General features: G+C 35.8%; 1 long non-coding RNA gene across 1 annotated transcript in view; it reads left to right on the plus strand.

The window, feature by feature from the left end:
- The first annotated feature begins 379 nt into the window (after nt 1-379).
- The window catches only part of LOC113459837 (uncharacterized), a 35622-nt gene continuing 16276 nt past the window's right edge, over nt 380-19725 (plus strand). The window contains exons 1-2 of the long non-coding RNA XR_003381407.2: nt 380-644; nt 767-852. This is a non-coding gene — a long non-coding RNA (uncharacterized LOC113459837). The remainder of the gene's footprint in view (nt 645-766; nt 853-19725) is intronic.

Here is a 19725-nt window from a genome sequence, read left to right on the forward strand (position 1 = left end):
ACTTACAGGAAAAACACCTTTTCTACATTAGACCAAAATAAAAGCAGGTATCTGGAAAAAAGATGAAAGAACTATACTATCTTATTGCACCTTTCAGGGGATAGCAATTTCACAGTGCCTGAAGCCTAACAAGCAATTGAGATAGATGGTGAAAATCACAAGGGGAAGCAAGAAGGAAGATTCTCGCAGTGCCTTCCTTTAATCTGCTTCTTTTAAACAAAGGCAAAAAGAATATTTAGGGGAAACTGAGGAAAAGATGAAACAGGAGGAAGGATAGCAATGAAAGTTATAGTCCTCTTCTGCTGCCCCTAAGCTTCCATCTTGGTGCTTCACACAGCAAAGAAAAAATAGATTGTTCTTTGCTGCCTCTGAAGCAGACTATCATTTAGTCTTGCCTTTGAAGAGAAAGCACAGAAAGGGTGTGCATTCCAAGAGAAACCGTAAGCCAGGCCACAGGAGTATGTGCTGCTCTAATGATAGAAGAATTAGTCTTCAGCTAGAAGACCACAATCTCTTCCAAGAATGTCCCATCATTGCTCTGCCATCTCAACCACCACTATCCTTTTCACAGGCTTATTTCTGCCAGACTGATTGAGGCTGCATGCACGTGGGAAGAGCTGCTGTGGCTCTACATGGCTGTGCCGGTAGGTTTGGGAAAAAAGCAATCCTAGTTGTCAGCTGCATAAAACTCTTTCTCAGCTCAGGACCACTGCTGCTGCTGTCAGATGCAAATGCCTGAATTGCAGTTCCTCCTCTTTGTTTTCAGAAAGGCATATACAAGTTTGACAGACACAAAGAAAACTCCATTCAGAAAGTGGCAAGATGTTGAGACAAAGCCTTTCTCTCCCTGAGGTATTTTGTATTTTGTGTAAAGCTTATTTTATGCATTTTGTGTAAAGCTTATTTTGTGTATTTTGTGTAAAGCTTGTTTTGTGTTTTGTGTAAAGCTTAAAGGCTGAGAACAAATTTGTCTAATTAACTCCTAAATATCCAATACATGAAAATAGAAAACAGGTTTTTGTTTTAATTCACATGCAGAAACAATGTAAAAGTAATAATTGATTTCTAGCTCTTAATTTTATATCAGTTTTATTTATCTCATTTGCACTTCAGGATATTCCTTTGGTGTTATTCTCTGAAAAACAGAAACAATTATGTTCTTCAGGTTCTTATCATAGTAGAATGATCTTGATCTTCCCAGGCTAATCTTGAAAACATAAATCTTCACAAATGCCTGGTTTAGAACCAGTTTGCATTTTGCATCCAGTAGAACACTTTAGAGCAATTTAAGTAGTAAATATGAAAAAATTTAAAAGAAAAACAAAGAAAAGGAGAAAAAAGAGAGGTCCTGAGTGCTTTCAACTGTTTCTTCTGACAATGTTCATCAAGACTCCACTTCAGTAGTCTGGAATCTGAGTTGGTTAGATTGATTCAAAACTCACTGCAAGCTACATGACTGTCAGCTTCCAGATATCCTATAGCAGATCAAGAGCTAGCACTGACCTTGTCTACACCTTTGCAGCTTGCCAATGATAGGTGAGAAATTGGTGATAAACAGTTCTGCAGACCTGTGTAAAATAGGGAACTTCTGTTTAGTGCATGCAATAACACACTGTGAAAAATATTGTCTGAGCTTGAGAGTTTCAACCTGAGATTTTCTTGATTAAATACCTAAATGGATGATACGTGAGCAGAATCAGGGTTTTCCTGTTATCATCCTTCCTTTTTGATTTTCAAGTTAATAGTGATGCCTTCCCTATTTTGAAAAACATTTATAGATCTGTGTATTTGAATTAGAATATAATTGAAAGAAATATCCTGACATCACACGTAGGTAATGCACTAGGGAAACAAAAACTTGCAGGCATGTGATTTTTTATCTCTTTTAGGAAAATTCATTAAGCACTGAATACTGTCTTTTTCCATTTGCTACTCACTAATGACAGAAGACTATGTAGCTTTGGTTTGTTGTTTTCAGATTTCTTTTGTACTGCACAAGATTTTCTTGGTCGTTTAATAATCATGCATCTATGAGTTTCAGGAAGTTGTTAAACAAACAAAAATTGTTTTCAATGTTGTATTTTTCTTGTCTTTTACTTGTCTTTTTCTAGATGAGAACAAATAGTGATTTGAAAAGTTAAATGATTTGATATAATTAATTAAGTAAACTCTATTGGTAATTTATTGCAGACTAGTAATTTCTCTGACACTCATACATTTATCTTTGCTCTTTAGGCCATCCCATCACAGAAGAAATTTAACTCATTTTTCGCAAGAATTCAAAATGGAAAATTTATATTAATTCTTCTCCTTACAATACATTCTTACTGGTTATCTCTCAGGTCGTCCCAAGTTGTGTGTTATAATTTTTCTGTCACAGACTGCCTCAAATATCCTACATCTAGAGATCAAGTAGCATTTTAAGTACAAATCATGAGGTCTTAATTCCACCAGGTGGTAAATCTACTCAGAAAATACAGGAAAGAAGCATTGTCTGTTTATTCAAGTTATAGAAAGAACAGAGACTTTCCTTTCTAAGAGTCTTTTACATTCCACTTCTGTATTTGAACTTCTGATGCCATTCAGCCTATTAATTTGTCTTCTGTCCTGTGAATGGTTGAAAAATCTCTCTCCAAGGTGGTTCAAAAGTTTTCCAGTCAATGGTGCTTCTTAGGTCTTTGGAAAATAATTTAACAACAAAAAGATTAAGAATTTTTGCATACATGTATGACAAATATATGTATGTACATACATGTAAATGTTACATTTCAGTATTTGAAATGTTGACAAATATCATAGTGACATTTATATGGAAATTCCACATGTATTATACAAAACCACATAGAATGAATATGTTAGACTACAACTTGAGTCCTCATTTTCACTCGGTGACTACATGCTCAAAGTGTCTGTAGATAACTTATTTTGCACATTTTGTGCAAATGGCATTTGTGCTCTGTACAAGTTTTATTAGTCTCTGAATAAATAAAAACTTGCCGAGTTACACCTAAGTGGTTTACAGCCAGGTAGAGATAAAGAAATGGGATGAGTAATTCATCTACAAACATCCTCAGTCATTCCAAAATTTTGCTTTCCATATCAACCAGTGCTCTAAATGTTCATTATGAAAAATTCTTCATCAAATAATTTCTGCTAATGACTCTGAAACTGGAACTTTTCAGAGAATAAAGAACTGAAATTCTGTAAAATATTTAATGTGTTATCTAGTTCTTGTTGGGCATCAAGATCTTTCAGGATTATATATTTTACTTTAATATAGGTGAGATTTAAATCTAGAATCTGACATGTCTGCATTAAAATCTCTTATCTGTCAATTCTGACAGTTGTGTCAGCTGTCCACCAGTTATTCCTTCTCCATCAACTTTATTGCTGATATCAGAAGCACTTGGGTGAATTTCCTTCACTTTTGCTGTTGAGGCCCATTTCCACAGCTACCCAAAGATAGCTGAGCTGAGAGAAAGAAAATTATGAGGTAATTTTTCTTTGCAGGGGTTCCCTATGCAGCCAGTGGCCTCGCCTGTTCGTCCTGCCAGGGGCCAACCTTTAGCCCCACAAGCTAAAAACACCAGAAGACTGGTTTGTCTAGTAGTGGGTCTGTCTACAAGAAATTATAGACTAAAGAGAAGATCAAACCTCTGCCCATATCTGAATACTTGGATTGTTGTTAGGACAAAGAGAGAGCATTTAGTATCCTAGGCAGCATGTATTACTTAATACAATTTTTCATGGCACCAGGAAAAATGTTCCCTCACTGCAGGACAGACAAACACATCCAGTTTATTCTGTTTCAATGGGTGAGCATCACACACCACTGACTCAGACTCTGAAACTTTTCTATTTTTTTTTTTTCTTTAATGAGTTAGAAAGAAATTGCAAAAAATTCTGCATCACAAGTGAGTTTTTTAGACCAGTTTTAGAAAGGATAGAAAATAATTTTGTTATTCAGCGAGAATATGTCCTAAAAAGCTAAAGGTAAGGCTTTGTTCTGTTTAGACTCAAATACACAGAAATCCCCACCTGGATTAATTTGGTGATTTCCAAGAATGCTTGTACACTCATATTGATCTGATTTATCCCCCAAACATAACTTTGAATGAAGATGTAGCATGTTGTGATTCATGGGTTTTTTAGGCATTCCTGGACAGAACATAGGACCTGTGCTTTTTCTACCAACACTAGTGGAAAAAACTTTAAAGTTGATCAGCTTGATGCACAAAGTTGCTCATCTTGAATTTACCACTTATCTGGAGTTTGTAATCTTCTAGCTCTTCTGGCTGACTGCTGAATTTTTTGTGTGAGGCTGTCCAGCCCAGCTCTTTCCATTACAGTGAAGTGACTCATTCACCTGTAACACAACTTGGCACATTAAGCTGGTGAATTGCATCATTTTCCACTTAACCTGACACAGAGAATGGATTTTCTTTAGGGTTGTGTGTAGTTCAAATGGGGAAAAGTGGTTTGTTTAACCAGGCCTGGTGAAAACAAATGTCTGTTAATTGCTCCATCTATAAAAGCAATACTGTTCCTGTCATTGCTCCAAAATTACTTCAAGAAGACCAGATAGGAAGGAATAAATTACATAGACACTAGAAATAAACAAGCAAACAAAATGGATAATTATTTCCATGGAGTCAGGGAGAGCATAGTGATCTAAGTCTAGTCTCACAATGAATGTAGGGCTGATGGACCAAGAGAGATGGCAAAACACTCAAACTAGAGCACATAAGGATCTGGAAACAAGGAGAGCTGTCAAATCATCTGATTTTCAGTAGCAAAGCTACACCCAGCATACAAGAAAAAGAGCAAATGCTCGTACAGGAAGCACAGTTTGACACAAAAGTCCTTTGTCACAGCCAGGATTTATTCAAAGAACACGTGTGAGTTAGACTTGCTGCTGCTGATCCCAATAAACATTTACCCTGAGCACAAGCGCATGTGATTACTGAAGCTCAGGGGAAGAATTTACTGAAAGTAACTCCTAGGAGACTTGGCTGAAGGGCATTAGAGGTAAACTCATACATTTTGACTAGCCTAAATTTCAGTAGAGCTGCACTAGCTGGAGAGAGGTAGTGATATTTATTGGACATGTAGGCTCAGTTTGATCACAGGCAGTAGCCAAGTATCAGGGAAGCTGCCAGAGAAAGGCTGAGATAAAATGCAAAGCTAAGTACCAAATTATATTGACCAATACAAACCACAGGTTTAAAGCTTTGTCTCCAGAAGCTTACTGAAATAATTATAGATAATGATAGAGCAAAAATATGTGCACTTCTATAAAATGAAACAAACTTTATAGCTATTTCATCTTGGATGTAAAAACCACAGGGTTTTAGGATCTCTGAAAGATATTTGACAAGCTAGTATTTTATTGTATTTCCCAGACTGATGAATAATGCCAGTATGATTCTTTATTTTGAACAATAATATCGATTCTAATAGACAACGGGGTAGAAGAGATTTTTAGGAAGTTACAGAAATTCTTTTTACAGCATAAAGAAAAACCAGCTGTAAAGACAAAATAGTGACCTAGTCATGTCATTGAAGTCTTCCTTGACACCTGTGATTCAAAGAAATAGGAAATGGAGACCACTCAGAAGAAAAAAAGTAAAAAAGTTGGTGCATTAGCCTTCAATTGAGGTGAAAATAAACTTGAATCTGAAGGAGTACTGTTCCAGTCATATTTACTGATCTGTAGGCAGCAAAGAAAACCTTCAGTAAAACAAAATCCCTTGTACTGACAAAACAAGAGCAATATATCACCTGACATTTTAGATAAGAATATGAGTGAATCATAGAACATGAAACAATAAAATACACTTCAAGGGGTAAAAACAAACAAATGAACAAAACCCTCCAAAGCTCTCACTAATGCATTAATATGAAAAAAATGAGATGCTGAAAAAATTTCAGAGATTTAGGAGAAGAAAATTAAATGTGCAGTAGTCATTAATAGCTCCTGTGAAAACAGGCAAAGCACTGTGAAAAGGGCAAAAACCCCTTGTGAGAACTGAAAAAAATAAAATAAAGAAAATAGCATACTAAAAATTGGCAGAAATTACTATGGTTCTCATTCACCATCTCCCAAGATAAGTAGCTATTTCAAGGTAAAAAAAAAAATTAAAAACATTTTAATTGTGCGATTAAAACTTAATTACACTAAAATTTAAGCAATTTAATATGACTTTAGATATGTAACTAATGGCACAGAAGATGGACATAGAAAGAGTTGTCATAATAACTGTGTTTATAGGAAGTGTGACACAAGGTTTTGTGTTTTCTTTTTTAAGTAAAATCACTTGAAACTCTCAATATACACACTTTTGGTTTTTTTTAAGGACATATCTTAAGTTTCATTTTAGTGTATAATTTTTTTCCCATTTAATGCTTTTCCCATCCCCCAAGGCAGTTCAAATAGCAATTAATCTTTAGCTTTACAAGAAGCAGGAAAGTTGGGAAAAGACTGCTTACACGTTTTGTAATTTGATATGTAACTGCCCAGTGGGGTTTTTCCTACAATGCATGCAATAGATAAAATTAATCCCTACAAGTACGCTGTGTTATTTGTTCAAGCTAGGCAAATTGAGCTCAGCCCTCTGGAGGGAAACCAGAATTAGTGTAGTGAAAGCTCATTCTGCAGTGAAGATATCCTGACAGTACTCTTCCCCTTTTCTGTTACTTGTGCCTCTGGGCACAGGGCTCCTGATCAGCCTTTGCTGCTTTCCCACAGGCTCTGGCTGCAATCTCATTACAAACTGCTCACGTGCCTCCTCACACTGCTTCTCTCTCTAGCCCTGGTGGGATGAGAAGCCGTCAGAGCCTGGCAAACTGCGCCTGTACATGGCTCCTTGTTAATTTTTCTCAGTGATCTTATTCCCAGCTTCTTCAGAACTACTTCATATCTTCCTCTTCCACATCACTAAAGGATCTCACATCAATGCATCTATAGGTGCAGAGACACTGAGTTGACAAAAATAAAATTTTCTGTAATTTACCACACTTGTTCTCTGAAGCTTTTAATCTCATCACATGAACAGTTCTGACAAAGCCTACATCACTCACAGTGTTTACAGGGATATTTGCTGATCTAAGGCTTCAAAAATGCTGGGTTGTGTTTTTACATGGCTGTCTGAACTAGGGCTTTATATAAATTGCTTATAGTAGTATGCATCAGTTAAAAAGTTAAACTCTAGTTTCTTGGTATCATTTTACAACATCCATTTTAATCATATGTGAAAACCATATTCAAGCATACATTTCAAGGAAAGATGAAAACTTTATTCCATTGGTAAGGGACATTTTCCATCTAGAAACTTCCTGGCACATCAGTGTCAAACATCTGGTTTTGTACAATGTCTTGAACTGCTAGTATCAATACCACAATATTAATTTATTACTGCTCTTATGCAATTAAACTTAGTATATCAGCTGTAGAAGGATCATTATTAGATGTAGTTATCCTGTAGTGCATGAGCCATTTTCTCCTCTGAGCACAAATCCAAGCATAAAATAGATGAGCTTTGTAAATTTTTAATTAATAATGAAACTTTGTGTCACAGAAGAACTAATGTGACATATCTTCAGTTTTAATAGGAGAATTTGTGTTAGTCACTGACATCAACCACTAAGGAGCTTATGTTCCTGTGTGTATTTGTGGAAGTTGTCTTTCCCATTTAACATTTCCTATGATACTGGAGAATGCTTTATGTTATTTTACCTTAATTTAGAGGGACCTGGGAAGTTATTGATTTGGTTTTCCCTTCTTTATGTATTCAAGAGGGGTTAGAACAGCAGTTTTACACAATACCACAATTCAAAACAATATCAATGCAAGAATTAAATGCAGCCTCAGAATTCAGGACACAAAAATGGTAAGAAAAAAGTAAAAACCGCAATTAAATTTTATCCAGAGAATCTCACAAAATCCGAGATTCACAGATTAGGTATGGTTGAAAGGGTCCAGTGGATCAGCAGATTGCTAGCTCATGCACAGCTTGTGCTTCACCAGGACCCCCAAATCCTTCTCCGCAGAGCTGCTTTCCAGCAGGTAACCTCAGCCTGTGCTGATACCTGGGGTAATTCCTCCCCAGGTGCAGGACCCTGTATTTGTCTTTGTTGAATTTCAGATTGTTTTGTCTGCCTATCTCTCCAGCATGTCAAGGTCTCTCTGAATGAGTGCAGAGCCCTCTTGGGTACCAACCAGTCCTCTCATCTCTGTGGTTTTAATGAAATTGCTGAGGAGGCCTCTGCCCCTTCATCCAAGCCACTGATGGATATGTTAAACAGTGTTAGGCCCAGTACAGAACCTTGGGAGGAACCGCTGTGGACAGGCCTCTAACCTGACCCTGTGTCACTTATTATGACCCTCTGGAATTGGCTGTTCAGCCTGTTCTCAATCCAACTCATTATCCACTCATCTGGACTGCACTTCCTGAATTTTAGTGACAGTGTTGAAAGTCTTGTTTGAAGTCAAGGTAAAGAATACCCTCTGCTCTCTTGTCATCCATCAAGGCAGTGATTTTCTCATAGAAGGCAGTCAGGTTTGTCAAGTGTGCTAGTGTCCTAGGGTGGCTTTATGATGCTTGTATCCTGAATCATCTGTTCTGTTTATGCTGGATATTAAGTTTTGCACCTTTAAGTCTGATTCCGAGAGCGAAGGGGAAGAGAAGAAGTGAAGAGTTTGTTATCAGAAGCTGCATTCACTGTTCCTCATTCTTCTTCTGGACTGTGTTGCCTGCAGCGTGGACAGTGAGAGAGAGTTCTCCTTTTTTTAGTTAGTTTTAGCTAGCTGAGGAAGAGAAGTTCCCTGAACAGTGTTTTTTCTTTTTCTTGGAACTGTTCAAACCTGCTGTGGACTGAAAACCCAGAAAGACAGCGGGAACTCACACCTGTGGCCCACCAGGGCCTGAGATGCTGCACTCTAGGGCCAGAGGGACTGATAACAGACTGAATGAGCTGAGCTACACCTCAGAAGAAGGACTGTCTGAATTTGTTCTCTCTGTGGAGCAGTGAGACATTTTGTTGTTTAGTATTGTTCATTTTTTGTGCTGGTGAATGCTTTGCTGGTAAACAGCTTTTTTCCACTTTTCTCCAAGGAAATTTTTCCCTGAACCAGCTGGGGGAGGGGCCACTTAGATCAACTTTCTAGAGGGACACCAATTTGGTGGTTTCATCCAAAATTTGCCCTAAACCAGGATACAAGTCAACACAGCCAAGCAGCCAAAACAACCATAAGATTGTGACTAGAGCACAAAGAATAAACTTCTTTCTGTTACCTGACTAAACAGGACATCTCCAAAGCAGCATCCAGACAGAAGCATACAGATGGAGATGCAGGCACTGTTAAACTCTGTACATGCTACAGGATCAGCATCCCACTGTTCAGACAGGTTTATCAAAAGTTATTCCCGGCTGCCAGGTCACTTGAGTGATATACAATTGTCTTTGCCAGTCTTTAATCCATTCCTCCCAAGAGGTTCCCAAATTATAGAAAGATAGCCTGGAAATTACACCAAAGGACACAGAAATTATTTTAGATCATTATCATCTTTCTCTTATTCTTTCTAATAATCTTTCTATTAACTCCAAATTGTTTCATTACCTTGGTGTAATATTTCTTAAATTTCTTAACATTATGGTATTGTTTAATTTAGTTTCCAGGCAATAATTTAAAATCTCAAGCTCCAATTTTCACTATTTATTCATCTATTTACCTATGAAGTTCTGCCTTTAATGTTATCTGGCTGTAATATTCTGCATTTCAAGTTTGCAAATAAAGGATCAGGAGCTCATCAGTCTATTATGTACATCCTGAAAGAAATGATTTGAGGTAATCTTGGAGAGAATTTGCCAATCACATAACTATTCCTAGCATATTACTCGGACTAAATCCACCTTATTAGAGACAACAGAAGTCAAATATTTATCATTATAAATATCAATGCATGATGTGGATTTAATTTTAGAGTAAATTTCTCATTTATGAAAATCAATCCTTCATTTGTCTCCCTTATAACACCATTGTACAAAAAGAAGCATATAAAATTAGAGGTGAATAAGATTTCTTGGTCTTCCTAATATATTGCTGAATAAGTGTGAGATCACCAAGGTTTTGAAAGGTTTTGAAAAGCAGGGCAATAATTTAGAAGATAGATCCTATTGACTATTTCGTACTAACTTACTATGGAATCAGGGAAGTCCTTTTATGTATTTTGTTATGGTTACCAATCTTTAAAACTGATTCTTGTGTAGGTCATATAACACCAGTGTTCCAAGGATGAACCAAGTATAAAAGACACATAAAATAGTAAAATAGCTTTCCATCTGTTGTCATGGATTCATTCCACTAGACACCAATAAAGCAGCATTTTAAAATTTTCCTTTGCATTTTTTTTTGTAGAGAAATACATTTATCATAGATCCACTTGACCATCAGTGCACAGAGAAATATGAATATTAACCTCCACATTGAAATGCAGTTTGCTTTTTAAAACATATTTGTAAGCAAGCATGTTTCTTTGACTGCACTAAACAGATGCATGCCATATTGGGGCAGCTGTAAAAATAAAGATCAAAAAGAAACAAAAAATTTCTATTAATAAATACTGCTTATATATGTACTGCTTTAAAGGACATTGATAAGAGCAAACTTTACCAGCTCTACCAAGTTTTAAATTATTTCATACTGGTCAGTTTTGTGTCAGATTTAAGTAACCCTTCTGTCTATGCTTTAAAGTTTATGTAGCTATCCAACATTATACCAGCCCAGTGTGCTTCTTGCACAGCACATTGTTGTACAGTTCAAGACATCATAAATGGCTTCAAAATGTCTCAAAAGTATTTGAGACATTTACTTTTACATTTACATTTACAATATTTACTTTTGTCACGAGGCTGAGTCAAATAGAGATATTATACTTCACAATTGTATAGTACCTGTGACACTGGAGTAACTTGCAATTATGCAAAAATACCAGCGGCTATAGAAATGCGGCTGGATATAGACAATATGAGTGTTTGGAGAAACTCAAAATGAAAAATTGTGATCTCTAAGTAGAACAGAAAATAATGATTCTGTACCATCTTTAAAATATTGTCTGTATAAAAATCACTACAAAAAAGCCTATTTCTTATTAAGAAGCCCTTTGTGACAATAATCTCCATTACATGGAATAAAATCTACATGGAATATATCAGGTAAGGCATAGAAGTAGCCACTTGAAGTTTGCAGTCACACTTGCAGTAGAATCAAATATAGGGTCTTCATTAAGTGCAGGATTTTTAATATATGTCTGATACATATTATCATTTTAATTGGTCTTTCAGAGATTTTAAAATAATAAGGAATATCATTCTTATGAAACCAAATTCTCAGGAGAAAACTAATATCTAGTGGAAGATTTTGTGTATCATTTTTTTTATAGTTGCTATATTGAATGCAAATGGTTAGTAGTGAAATGAACAGAATAAGAGAAAGAAGAATTACATTTGAGAACCATGTTAATATACATAAATATATATATTTCTCAACTCTTCAGAATCTAAATATTTAAAAATTAGAATATATTTTTTAAAAAATTTAAATCTACTGTATGCTGCTTCTAGTTGCATTTCTCTTTATTTTGCTTTGTAGTCCTGCAATTTCTTAAATCAAGGGTCTGAACTTATTTCATAGCTAAATGTTTACAGGACTGACTTGAACTTCACTATATTCCTTAAATATCAGTGACTTTAGACTTTTGTGAGTTTAATACAAAACCACATGATATTTTGTACCTCAGAGCAACAGATACTAGAAAATTGGACAATGCAGTTGAGGTAATTGCCATATTGATCAAGTAGCATCAGTATAGGATGTAAAATTTTAAACTTTCATATTTCAATCTCTGCAGAACCCCAAACAACTTAAATAAATGAGTACCTAAGGATGACATTATTCATTTTCCTGTTTCAGGATTTTCTTAAAAGGAATTTTAATTACGACACCTCTTACACTGCACATTTAAAGGGCTGGAGCACTTTGGTTTTGTTCACTACAAAAATGTGTACATTTCCTGGTGTTAATTGTGCCATGTTAATTCCTTATGAAGCAAGCTTTAAACATGCATAAATACAGGAAAATATAACAGATTTTTTTACAACAACAATTTTTCTGAAGACTACTTGCTTTGTGATGTAAAATATGTTGAATTTGCCCCAATCTTCTATTATCAGTTTATATTCAGCAGCTCACGGGATACATTTTCCTTCTACAATACTTGTTCAAGGTGTGTTGAGAGAAACAAGGACACTGTAACTTTGCTCCCAAGTTAGCCTAACATTCCTTATACATCACAATGAGATATGAATGACACTAATATTTGTTAAAAAAATGCAAGTCCTGTTTGTGGGATTTCATATTAATCCTTTGTAATCTCCAGTTATCAACAGTGGCTTAATTGTGTTGTAAAGGCTTTGAAGAACAGAAATAACCTAAACTACTTCAGGGAAATATTATGCCAGCTGTTTCTCTGTAATATGGTGCTTGAGGAAATTATGAGCTTGATATCTGCAGAGATGTAGATCTCAATGGGTGCTGTGGGCCATCCCCTCTGTGGGGTGATCGTCTTCTGGATTCGGTTTGGTTAGGCACAGCCACAATTACATCTGGGACTGGAAAACCTGCTTCACATGGCCTGGCTTGTGCAGATCTGTGGGGCACATCAGCGTTGTGATCACCACACAAAGGTCTGGGTTCAGGCATGGCCACAGACCAAAACTGACCCCTGATACGTACGTATTCAGAAAAGTAAATGGGATGTTCCTGAAGGAGAACATCACACTAATATTCCTATCTTCCTTTTTATGGGTACAATGAAATTATAATTCTTCAATTTTTATCCCCCAGAGTTGCTAGAATAATTTTGCATAATAAAATATTTTGAATAATACAAAGGAAAAACAGTATCAATTTTATTTTATTTTTATCCTACATAATAAACTGTATGGTATTTTAACTGTATTTAAAATATGAGATATACTTGTGTATGTGTGTATATGTATGTATATATATGTGTGTGTATAAATTGCCCAGATTTTTGAAATTTAATTTGTCATATATTATTTGAACTTTCTAAAGAAACCACTGCTGATGGCTTTCAATATTGCTGGGGGTGCAAACAAAACAAAACCACAACAAGTTATAGACAGCTAAAGGTAGGCTTGTTTACTGCAGATGCCATGTTTCAGACATAATGAAACGCTTCTCTAAGCTATAAACCTCAAACTTCACATTGAGCTAATCAATAACCTGTAGGGAAGATTTTTTCTATGTGATTAAACAAAGATAATATGTGGTCACATTTGCCATCACAATACTTCAGTGGGCTTCAGTCTGACCTCTTTAAGAGTAATGAAGATACTTGTACGTTGGTTTGGGCCACATTAGAAAAGTGGCTGAAAATAAAATAGTAAGGGTAGGCAAAAAATAAACAGATGAAAGAATCCACCTAACATGGGCAAGGGGAGGTATTGGTATAAAATGTTAAAATTTAGATATAGTGCAGAATCATTTAGGGCTGAAAAGACCTCCCAAATAATGGAGTCCAATCACCACATCATCAATTTGCAGTCATCAATGGACTATGTGCCACATCCAGTCCTTTCCTGGACACCTTCAGGGAAGGTGACACCACCGCCTCCCTAGACAGCACATTCCAGTTTTTAACAACCAACCCCTTTCATGAAGGAGTTCTTCCTGATGTCCAACCTGAATCTTCCACAATGCAGCTTGAGTCCATTTCTTCTTGTCCTGTCACTGATTTCCTGACAGAAGAGGCCGAACCTCAATTGGCTGCACCCTTCTTTTCGGCAGCTGCAGAGAGCAGGAAGGGTATCCCTGAACCTGCTTTTCCTCAGGCTATTCATCCCCAGCTCCCTCAGCTGTTCCTCATCAGACTTATTTTCTATACTGCACCAGCTTCTCTGCACTTCTCTGGACTCACTCCAGTCTCTCAATGTACTTCTTTTAGTGAAAGGCCCAGAACTGGACACAGCACTTGAGCAGTGGCCTCACCAGCGCCAAGCAGAGGGAGCAATCCCTGCCCTGGTCCTGCCCGTTGCTCTATTGCTGACACAGGCCAGGATGCCATCGGCCTTCTTGGCCACCTGGGCAAACACTGGCTCATGTTTATACAGCTGTCAAACAGCATTTCTGCATCATTTTCTGTTAGACGGCTTTACAGCCAGCATCTTTAAAGCTTTTGAAACTGTTTTCTATATCAAGAAATCTATTTTCTTCAGTAAAATGTCTGCTTCTCATCCTATTTGAGGAAAATCAATACATATCTTACTGAATTAATTAAATAAGATTTTAATTATCTTCTGAGAAAAAATGTCTAACCTTTAAATTAAAAAAAAATCCTTTTTCCACAACAGCTATGAGTACAAAATCTTGTGTCCTCCTCTTCCTATTTCTTAATCCACTTGCAGGGGAAGAATAGAACAAGACTTTTCCAGTTTCTGCCCTTAAATTTTAAACACTGGTAATTTCTGGTAATTTTTTTTCTCTGTTGTTTGATTGCTTCCTGAATTGCAGCATGACAGCATAATTTCATTCTCACAAAAACCAACTCCAAAGATGAAAACATCATCATGTCTAAGCACGAATAGAAATAATAATATAGCAACAGCTGGGCAGTTTCTATAGAACAGGTGAGTAGACAGTGCTGGAGTGAGATGTCCTCCTACAGTGCAAAGGATTTGGTGTATTTGAAATAATTTTATTGAAATTATTTTGCATTTTTTAATGATTGTGCTATTTCATGAAGGCAACCCTTTTCCTACTTGTGTGTGAATTAGATGAGGAGCTGAGTTTGAGTTTTAATGAACCAGCAAAATAGCACAATCAAAACACCTTCTAAGGATGGCTTAGAAGGGTCTCCTCAGAATCAAGTGCTGTTTAACAACGTCAAAATTAATCTTGTCCCCCTTACAATGCCTAAAGACTTTTTTTCTCTTTTATGGCTGAGGTTTATGCACAATTTAATTTTGTTTCAAAGAATAACCAGACTAAGCCAAATAGTGTGAAGACTGTATTAGACAGGTAAATGTTATACAAATGTTCCAGAGATGTCCCTGTAATTATTCTGGTGTCTACTGAGGAGGTATAGCTGTGCCTCTTACAGTGCTTCCTCTACCAGATTTTTGTCCCTTCTTGGTTGTGGAGCAGAAGAGAGTATGGCAGCATTTGCCTTAAAAAGAGTTCCTTATACAGAATCTGTGCTTTCATCCGCATCAATTATAACGTCGTTTACCCCTAGCCACACATGTCCTCTCACTACAGGTTTTTTGTGAAACCCTTTTCTTCTTGTCAATCCTAGTCATCACAATTCCATTTTACACACACAGGAATTAATCCAGAAAGAAAGAATCATGAATTGGCACAGAATAGTGGCAGTACATTCCTATTTCTATCTATTTTTAAATGATGTTTAGGAAATATTTCTATTTCTTCACTATCCTCAAAATATGGAAGTGAAGAAAAGAAACTAGACAGAGGTGCCTTGGCAAACATCAATGAGTTACCATGACTGTAGTGAAGTAAATTTAAATTGTGTTTAATTGTGTTTGCGTTTCTTTGTAAACCTTAAGCCAGAACAGCTTTCCTATTCAGGCAAAACAAGGCTAAAATTCTTGTTTGATAGATTAAGTATTCAAAAGTTGGAATTTTTTTAAAATTCAGCTGTATTTGAAATACATAGACACATACTTTTTGATGTGGATTCTGGAGCAGAAGTAAAAATAAATCATGCCTAATTTAATCTGAACACTTTTCCTTTTTAAAGTCCATTTAAAAATAAATATTATACCCCCCCTACACAAATAAAATAATAAACCTTGTATTTTTCTTTAAAAACTGTTCTCAAAAGGTCAGTGTCCTGTCATATCTGGTTTAAGTCTCACTGAGATAACTGAATTTTTTTTTTTAAGCACAGAATGACATGCAGAGTTTTCTGTAAAATTGAGGTAAGAAAACTATTACTGTAATTTCATGTGATCCAATAGCTTAACTATGAGAACTGGAAATTCTATTGCAATCAATTATTGTAATAGACCTTAATTTTTGTTTCTTCTGTAAGCTCTTGCCCTTCTGATACTAGTACATTGACCACAAGAAAATGTATAAAAAGAATAAATGATTCATGCTATGATAAATCTAATTGGTTTGATACAAAGTACATGTTTTTAAGGAAGAATCACAGACCTTCTGAGCTTTACAGACTGTGTTCTAAGAACAGGAAAGAGACAGTAAAATCCATTAGCTTTTTGCACTGACAAAATACACTCTATCAGTATATGTTTGCTTTTGAAAAAAAATATTTTCAAATTCCACATCAAAATCTGTTTTGGAAAATTAATGAGGCAATCTACCTTTGTTTTGTTTTGGTTTAATTTGGTTGGGTTTTTTTTGTTTTCTTGGTCTTTTCTTTACTGTATAAATTAGCAGGCTTTTTACTAAAATTGTCCCCAAAGTGGAAATTTAATAAATAAATGTACATAAATTTTGCTTTCAATATTTATTCAGTTTATTAAGTGATATTCCTTTTTTAGATTAAGATTTTTTAATGCAAAATATTTTTTGGCTGGTTTTGTTTGTTTGCTTTCTTTATCATTACATAGGTTATTACTTTGAGGCAATAATATTTTATTAGTATTTTTTGCCTGAGAATACCCTAAACAACAATACTAATGCTTTTATATTTCCCCAAAACACCTTTCAAACCATATTTAAGAAGTTTCAATCTAATTGAATAGTATACCAGAGGAAATTTAATCGACCTATTCTTGTAAATAGTTCTTTGAATAGATGGGAACCAAAAAAGATATTCAGGAATGTTATTGGAAAAGTTCTCCAGGCTAGGAAGCCTTTATTAAGTTTTTGCCCACCAAGTAGTAAATCCATAATCATTTTGTGGATAACAAGAAACAAATCTATTGACATGAAGGAATGGTGGGGGGAAAGGGGGGAGGAAAGGAGGGAGGAGGGAAAAACAAAAGAGAGTTAGTTTTTCCCTTGATATAATTTCTATTTCTGCTTGACACTTATGTTGGTGTACTAAATTTGAGTAAGCTGCATTAACCTAAAATCAGTAGTCCACTCCTTATACGAGAAGCACTTCCATGAATTTATCACAATGGAACTTGTTTTCAGTACCTTTCCTTGCCAAGGTGCTCATGTATAATTTACTCTCATCATCCCCTGCATCTGCCTTGTCTTTGTTCTTTTTCATCTTTAGATTTCACATCAGTAATCAGTGAAATAAATCAATTTACTCTGCTCCAAGTTTTCATGTGACCATCCTGTTTTAGACAGTCACAAAGCTCTATACTTATAGAGCATATTTTGCTATGTGCAAACACACCTTGAATTAGAAAGAGTAATTTGAAGCACAATTTTGGGTGCACCTAGACTAAAGTGCTGTGCAAACAATACAAGCCCAATATTTACTCTTTGCCTCAGGATATTGGTAGCACAACTGCAAGATGATCCACACAGAAAACACTCTCATTCTTATTTTGCAGTGTATTTTGAACCTTATATTATCACAACCATAGCAGCATCTCATGATTCTTCAAGGGTGGTTTCATCACGTCTTGGCATGAAATAGTCCGTGACTGCAATATAAGCTTCACCATCAATAATGGAGATGCTACAACTAGGGATTTGTGTTGAGGTGCATAGTGTTTTAGACATATCAGAGAGAATAACTGATGTCAGAGAGAACAGCTGCTCCTACAGGTCAAGCGAGGCATAGTGAGGAATGTAAAAAAAATTCTGCTATGAAATAAATATGGGAAAAAAGATAATAAAAGTGTCTCCTTTCATTCCTTTCACACCAGGGTTGCATTCTTTGAGCTTGAAGGGCTTTAACAGGTAAAGGACTAAGGGGAATGAATATTTAAATGCAGAAATTATCACTTCACCTAGTTATTTTCTGGGAGGAAGCTGAAGTAGTATTCCATCACATTCAACTTCAGCTCTGAGTTTTTTAGAACTCACAAGAGAGTGAAGAATTTGAAAGAAGAGAGAAGACTCTCTCTTTAAGAAACTTTATTGTCGCTTAAGGTTCTTTTTCCTAGTGCAATGCCCAAGGGGAAAAAAATAGGATGAGCATGAGAATCTAGAATCAGATGAAAATCTCAGCATTGATACAATATTATTTCTGAAGATGCTCGGGAAAACACACTTCAGACTCCTCTACCCACTTCTTAATCATGTAAGCAGGCTAATGCTAGTTAAAACTCATTGCATCTGTAGAATTCCATTCCTAAAAACACAATAAATCCTCTAAACATTTTCTTTCTCTTCCCATAGACTTATACCTATCTATAGAAGAATTTCTGTTCTCAGAAAATATACCCAGATACGGTTTTCATGAAACACAGAAAAAAATTGTAGCAATTAATTAGAAGTTCTAAGGACTTCTGTGTTTCCTGTGGCTTTCATTTTTGTCTTCCAGCATTTCATTCTGTTCTCTTACAAATTCTCACAAATTTGCCTGAAATTGCTTCTTAACCCCTGTGAACTAGAGTTAGCATACTGCTGAGATCACACTGTTTTTGAGGTTTTGTATTGAGTAAATACCTCATTAAATTGTTATTTCACTAACAGAAATGCAAAAAACCAAAACAAAACCACTCATTTTTGATAGGCTTGAAAGCAAACACCTCAGATATTTTAGACAACAGCTATTCCTTTACTCAATTTCATCCTAGTCCCAAAGAAAAGCAACTAGAGGTCCTGGCTCATAATAAAGCCAGTATGTTTCCTGCATCTTTGGATTTTTGATTTTTGGTGTAATTATGTTATATTTTATAAAAATTGGAAGGAAAAAATAGAGGAAAAATTGTAGGAAAAACATGTCTTTTTCTGCAGAGGCTGTCAGGACTGCCCAGGAGGGATTTGGAACATGGCCGTTGTTAGGAGAGCTATAAGCCCAAGGCAGTGTCCAGTCAAAAGAAATGTTTTAGTGAACATTTCTGCACACGAAGCTGCAGCACAGTACCGATGAGGAACTCCTTACCTGCCAGTCTAAGTATCACCATAAATTTAAATGGAATTATCTTCACAGGGTGGGGCTGAGCTATGGATTAAACACTTCTTTCCTTCTACAAGTCAGAAATTTAACTTCTTGGGGCTTAGCTACATTATTTGATAGAGGCACAACATTTTTAAACTTGTGCAGGGAACCAGATGATGCTGATGAACTGCTGTCTACATCATATGAGTTTGATATGATTAATTTCAGAATATCTCTAATCGCATCCATCTGTTGAATATCCCAATATTGGCTGGTGCACACCATGCAATTCTGCTATGCGTTTTCTACTGTTAGTATCATGTGTGTGCTCTCTTACATAAATTGGAGGGGAAGATCAGAATATTTATTTAAAAACTGTCTTTGTGATCCAAAATTGAAAACTTTTGTAATCAATCTCTTTTTTTACCCAGAACATTTAAATTCCTTTCATCATTATAGCTCTCATTCCTCTATATCAGAATAACAGTTAAACTACTTTACATAGAACAAAACCATATTGAATTGTGCCAGAAATTGCAAAAAGTCTATAAAATTCTTATTACAGAAAAATTGTGGGGTTGTTTTGGTTTCTTTTGGGGGGGGTGGGGGGGTGTGCCTGGGTGGGGAGGAAGAAGCTGCAGTTTTC

The sequence above is a fragment of the Zonotrichia albicollis genome, chromosome Z, assembly GCF_047830755.1.
Source record: "Zonotrichia albicollis isolate bZonAlb1 chromosome Z, bZonAlb1.hap1, whole genome shotgun sequence".
NCBI lineage: Eukaryota > Metazoa > Chordata > Aves > Passeriformes > Passerellidae > Zonotrichia > Zonotrichia albicollis.